Below are 6,554 nucleotides of genomic sequence, written 5' to 3' on the forward strand. Positions count from 1 at the left end.
ATTCAGTCTGTAAAAATCTTGTGGGTTTTTTTTTTTTTTTGCATGCTTTGCCGCCTATAATACCATTGGTGTTTGGTTTTTTTAATTACCGACAAAATTGAAAACAAAATGAAAAATTACCGAAGATCAAAATTCCGACGGACATATTCCGTCGGTAATTTTTTTATCGACTGTTCTTGTGCCTCACACCAATGAACCTAATCCATCAGTAAAACTGTTTACTGGTGACAAGGTGTTTCTTTCTAAGTCATGTTCTTGTCTTCTTGTGATGAAATGCTATCATGGGTAGACAGACATACGGGAAAGCTTCAGTATTATAAATGATCAATTTTTTTATTTTATTTTTTTGTCCTCCAAGAGTAGAGAGCAAACTAATTTATCATCTTATCTAGTATATATGCAAAATCATGGCAGTCTTTCAAGCCTCTCAACAATTGTATTTCTTAGGAACTCTTTAATAATACGTATCTACAACGTCGGCTTAACTAAACTTGGAAATTAATGGAGTACAAATTAGGAGTAGAATGCAATATTTATGTAGAGGGTAGTGTTGAATTTTGACAGGAACTAGGTGACATGTAATATTCTTTTTCTTATGCGAGATTTTCTTTTTCTTCTTCGTCGAGTCATGGAAACCTAACATAGATTACGGGGAAACTTTATTTTTGCTAGTGGAGGGTGGGGTGACTGTTTAAGGATTCTTTAATTTGTCTGTAAAGTCATGGTGTTTTGTAGCTTTGAGGTAAATTTGGATTTATAGTTACAGGGAAAGAAAATAAAATTATTGGTTGACAGCAAGCTGTTGCGCTGTGAATGGTAGATGTTTTGGACTGTCATAATACTACATTTATTTATTTATTTATTTATTCTCCACTGTAAAGATATTTATTTTCAAATTAACTTGTATATCAACTGGAAAGTAAATCTCTTATGTTACACGGGCCTCATATGACATCATCATAAATGAAAGTATTGCTGTAAATTAAAGCACAGACGTCAATTGTTTTTCCTTCCATTTCATGTAGTAATAAATAAGAATTGGATTAAATAATTTCAAGATAAAAGAGACCTAAAGCAACACTTTTCCCTGAGGTGAAGCAGTTTGCCAAGCATCTAGGTTACATATTATTCTTGCTTCTGAAAGAAAAAGTAGGAGTTTGAATGCTTGTGATGGAAGAAATAAGACCAAACAAGATTCTTGATTTATTGATGCACATGCAACAATTAATAGCACTATTCTCTTTTGCTTTATTTGTTGAGCCATCAAAGGACAGTAGCTGTGGGTGATTTTTGTTTTTTCCAAGCTTATTGAGGAGTCAAAACAAGTACTTGCAAGCATGGCTAGGTAATCCCTTGTCCTCTCTTGAGATGAGATTGGTTTTGGTATGGGTCATTTTCAGTCAAATTTCCTAGGGAATATATATATTTATATATATGTGTGTGTGTGTGTGTTTTATTCGTTTCTCACTTTTCATTTCAGATTAGACAGGCATTGCCAACCTTTTTAGTGTAGGGGGAAAAAGGGCATCATAATCCCTTTCAAACAACAATTACCCCGAAATCAAGGGAAAAGAAGGAGAAAGAGACTGGCTCGCCGGAGTAATTAGAAACTCACATAAGATGGTATATTTCAATATTGATTTACTCCCATAGGCAACAATCTATCCTTAGAGGTCCTATTCGAGAGAAGAAAAAAAAATAAAAATCTCCCATTATAAGAGATACAGATTTAATCTTCTCCAAAAATTTATGCATGTCCGATCGAATTCTTTGAGGTTAGGTGAACTATTATTCTATCTGGCATAAAAGAGTCAAACTCGTAGGAGCACCCGATTCTTGCAGGAAAGCTGCGGGAGCAATAAGAGTAGAAAATCAAGACATGCAAACCGATCTTTTCCAAGAGAAATTCATCATGGCTGCCAATTCGAGATGTTTATCGATCCTATTTGCTAGCACTCATTTTTTGTGAAGATGATGGAGCACTTAACTTTTTGGGAAGTTGATGGAAAAGTTTTCAATCTGTACATGTTAATGAAAGGAAGGACAATGCATATTCCCAATTAATAGATCAACTTTTGACCTTTTTCCACTTGCCAAGCAATCCTCCCAATTAGATGGCCATGCGCGCGGGAGGCATATAATTGAGATTATTACAGTATTTTGTTTTTAATGATGGAAAAAGAAAAGGAGATGAAAACTTTTAACCAATACATAAAAAAGGTAATGAAACAAACCACAATATTCTCAAATTAAAGGACGATGAGCATTGAAGACAGCAACCAATCCAAAATTAAGACCCCACTCGACCCAAATTGCTCTTCCTTCTCTTCGTGGCAACCCCCATGAAAGAAAGTCCACATGTTTACTCAAATATATAGAAAGCTTCCCCCACCCCTTTTTCTTCACTTTCCCTCACCTGAAGATCCCATCAAATTTACGACGCCCAAGAAGATTTACAACCTCATGGTAAAATCCTGATTTCCCCCCCTTTGTAAGTTCCTATTACCACATGGGAAGCTTGTTAGCCGATCATCTTCACCTTGTGTCATTGTGACCACGTTAGACATGTCCTAGAGAGAAGTCAACCTATAACGGATCAGAGATACTGTCCAAAACTTCTCAAAATATGTTGCTAATTTGATATTGACCCATCAACTAGTTCATTAAATGTTGTCTTTTTTCAACCATTATTTACTTTTACTGTCATTTTTTTCCTTCTCTTCTTTAAAATATATGTATGTATTTTGTTCGATCAACTCCTTCACAATACGTCAGGTGAGGTCGATGGTGATATTGTGTGGTCCTTTCATGGCATGAATGATGAGTACAGGGACCATAATTAATATTTGTGTTATTACATTAATTCATGGTGACCATATAATTACCAGTTTTTTTTTTTAATTGTTTTATGATAGTACTATCAATCATCCCAAGCATAAATCATTCATGTAGTAGAGTCAAGTGAATAGCTAGTAATAAAACTTAATCATTGCAGCCACAAAAATTGAAATTCTCACTTCCGTGTTTGTCCACTGGTTCTGGGTATCATCTAATCTTTTGTTAAGCTGTAAATATATTATTGGCTTGCCATGATGTTATAAATATGAATTCTACTTGAACTAATCTAGGGACCAAAGACTAGACTGAAAGACGGAGTTTAAGTGGTGATATTAGTCAAAAGGAGGGTTAGTGGTCCTGAACAAGGGTCTTGATCATCAGTATAATTCCAAGAGCTAAGAGGTTTGATCCTGTTGGAAATAAGAGAAAAAAAGGGCCCTCCTTTTGGAGGAAAAGGCAATGGTAGGAAATGATTATACGAGTCTGAATAACAACTGGCTACGCAAGGAAGCTAATCTATTTGTTGATCATGACAAATCTCAATTATCTATAATGTTGTTCACGCATCTACTACCGTGCCAGTATTCAAAGCAATCATACTGATGCCAGTTTAATGCTTTCTTTCTTTCGTTGATTGATTGTTGGCTAAGACCAACAGAGACAAGCGTTTAGATGCAGAGAATATGTAATCTGTGTAGTACAAAGCAAGAAAATGAAGTAAAACAAGGGCTTGAATTGTTGTGACATCGTCACCGAGTACTGCATTTCTTGTGAAGCTAACCCCAGGGTGCTCTGCAAACCACCCAATCCGAATATGAGGCGTGAGAGCAACGACGGGCCAAAAGGGAGCAGAGGTTGTCCGACGGCGAATTGAACCTTTCAAATTAGATGGATTAAAATCTTTCTACTACATTGTGGATTATCGGAATATGATCTATCTATCAAGTGCTTGTGTTTGAAATTTGCTGGCGCATGTTAATATTGATCGGTGGATCGTATCAATACCGACTGACTAGAAATATACTTCCCCGCACATGGTTTTGGCACTGCCTGGAGACATCTGATTCAATTGAAACAGAACTACCAATAACACTAAAGAACTAATATAATCCAATGTAAAAATTTAAGTTTTTAGATGATAATTTATATTATCCTAAAAGATTAAAATGATAGGATTTGAATTCATAACAATAGATCATATTAAAAAACCAACTCAGTCTAACCATTTAAATTTCCAAGGTTAAATATATAATTATAATTATTTGTATTAAGCACACAACATCACTCTTCAATCTCCATTTTTGCACCATAATTACAAGCATGCATTAGTTACAAGTATTCAATTCCCAATCAGTGACAATGCGACTTTACGTACATAAGACGTATCTTCAACAGCTTTTTAAAAACTTTGGGCTTCGTGGAACACAGTTTGCTTTGCTGCTGCTACCAAAGCTTGAACCCTGGCTGATTGGTCCAAACCAAGCCATGCAGGACCAAAGGGGCTTTGGAACATGGTTTTCAAAATAAATAAATAAACCACTGTAAAATCCTATGGACCACTTCTGTATAAACAGAGAGTAGTTTCTTTCTATTATATGCCATAATCATTTCAAACATCTTTACCTCAGTTACATATACTACACCTGGTTCTGATAACAATTCTTTGATGTGAATCTCTCTGTCACTTGAATGACTTCAGAATCGTTAAGGAAAACAAGCAGTTGAACTAAGAAATTGAACTACTGAATATTGTTAAAACACACAAGTAGTTGATGAACAAGCAGCCATTTGATCTCTCCTTAGAATCATCGGTTTCTCATCTCATCAACTCTACCCAATGGCATTGGTGGGTAAGGATCCCTGGACAAACTAAATGAAGGATTGGAACCAGCACTGCTCTTAGAGTCTTCATTCAAAAGTTCCTTTGACTTCCTAAGAAACTTATCCTCTATTATCTGCTTCTGAATATTTTGAGAAGAATAGCTGCAGTTTTTTTGCCTGGAGCTTATTTGACTTAAGTCAGATTCATGTAGGCAGTTTTCTAGCTATATCTCCCTCGTAACTCTGTCTGCCACTAACATGTCCATTGAAAATGGTATTGGAGAGGCAGATGTAGACGAAGTTGATACCGAGCTATCATTGTATAGGCAATCAGGACTCGGTGCTGAAGACGAGGTGGAGATTTAGAAAGAATTTTGCTTGCAACATTGTTTTTTCTCAATTTTACGGAGTCGTGTTTAGAAAAATAGAAGTTGGCAATATTATCTTCACTTTTCCTGGAAAGTTGAATCTCTGATGAGTTGGTATGAAATTCTTCCATCAGTCTTTTTTCCCATGGCTTGGTTGCCATCCAATGGTCCAGCCCGCGTCATCCGGGGCTGCAGTTTTTCTGTGACTGATTCTTAAGAGACAATGCTGACTTGCTTGTCCTTCGACAATATGGGCTTGCGCAAGATCTTGATTTCTGAAAGCAAGAAAAATATACTCATACTTATTCAAACTGATTGAAACAAAGACTTATTAACTTAGCAGATTGTGATGGCAACACTTGCTTCTTTAATTTGCTTGTCTAGATATATAATCCATCAACTAGCTAGCCAAAACAACGAAAAATAAATGTATTTGCTTTATTTAGCCTTCCCAGCTTCATTACCTGTTGAGAGAGGGAATATATGCAATTGCTCTTTCTCTCTTGATGGCTCCTTCTTTCCTCATTTGTAACTTTTCCGTAACCTCATCCACTGTTCTCCTGGACTATCACACCATCCTTTCTGACAATTTCAAGAATAGCAGGATTCAGATTAAATTATCTTGTATTAAATCGTATTCTAATGAAGGGAAAGGAAATTACCTCTGCCTGCTCGGTGAGATCAGCTTGGCTCATGTATTCAGTCAACGAGTTCTGTGCAGCTTTATTTTCAAGGATGCTCACAGTCTGAGCCCTTGCTCGAGTCTGAACCCGGACAAGAGCTTGCATGCATCTCAGTGTCACGGCTGCTTGCTTTCGCACCTGCCGGCCACGAAATATAGGTTGAAGCCTCACTACTGCTTTCAAGGCCCTCAGAGCCCGTCTTGCCTGCAATTATCCAAACAAACCATCTTAATTAAACAGAATTTGCTAGAAACAGGAGAAACTCCAAGCAATAGCAAGACAACTTTCACCCACAAGCAACCGAGTAATCAAATAAGAGAACATGAAATTAAAAGAAAGACACTGTAAGTAGAAAGATTGTATTGTAGTGAAGTGCTTCCTCAACAATAATCATGTGATTCTTGAGGCAATAAAGAATATGATAATTTTACAAGTGAGCAGCACCACTTACGCATTGGAATTATTAATTAAACAACGATAATAAAAATAAAAAGGTTGCTAAGCCAAATTTCCTGTAGGTGCGATTACTTTAGGACAGAACAGTTTGTGACTCACTCTCGACTCCAGGGAAAGGGAACTCTACTTAGCAAAAGAGGTTCTGCTCACTTAATTGAAAAAGGTTGTAAGACACCAGATTGAACTCCCTTCTCTCAGCAACGCAAGACTGGCAAGCACACTTTGACCCAGTTGTTCAATTTCATCCTTCACAAAAAATACCTAAGTAAAACTGGTAAACTTAATAGATCTAAACATATTTATAAAATAATTTGATGTGAAAAAATAAACATATCAAAATATATTACTTATTATTGATGAAAAACACTCATGATTTTATTTCTTAAAT

General features: G+C 36.1%; 1 long non-coding RNA gene across 1 annotated transcript; it reads right to left on the reverse strand.

The window, feature by feature from the left end:
• Positions 1-4,257: 4,257 nt before the first annotated feature.
• On the reverse strand, positions 4,258-6,094 carry LOC118040913 (uncharacterized). Its single transcript, XR_004686219.2, has 3 exons — positions 5,690-6,094; positions 5,492-5,609; positions 4,258-5,302 (listed from the first exon to the last, which is right to left on the reverse strand). It is a non-coding gene; the product is annotated as an uncharacterized lncRNA (long non-coding RNA).
• Between the last annotated feature and the right edge of the window lie 460 nt (positions 6,095-6,554).

This window comes from Populus alba, chromosome 1 (genome assembly GCF_005239225.2).
Source record: "Populus alba chromosome 1, ASM523922v2, whole genome shotgun sequence".
Taxonomy (NCBI): Eukaryota; Viridiplantae; Streptophyta; class Magnoliopsida; order Malpighiales; family Salicaceae; genus Populus; species Populus alba.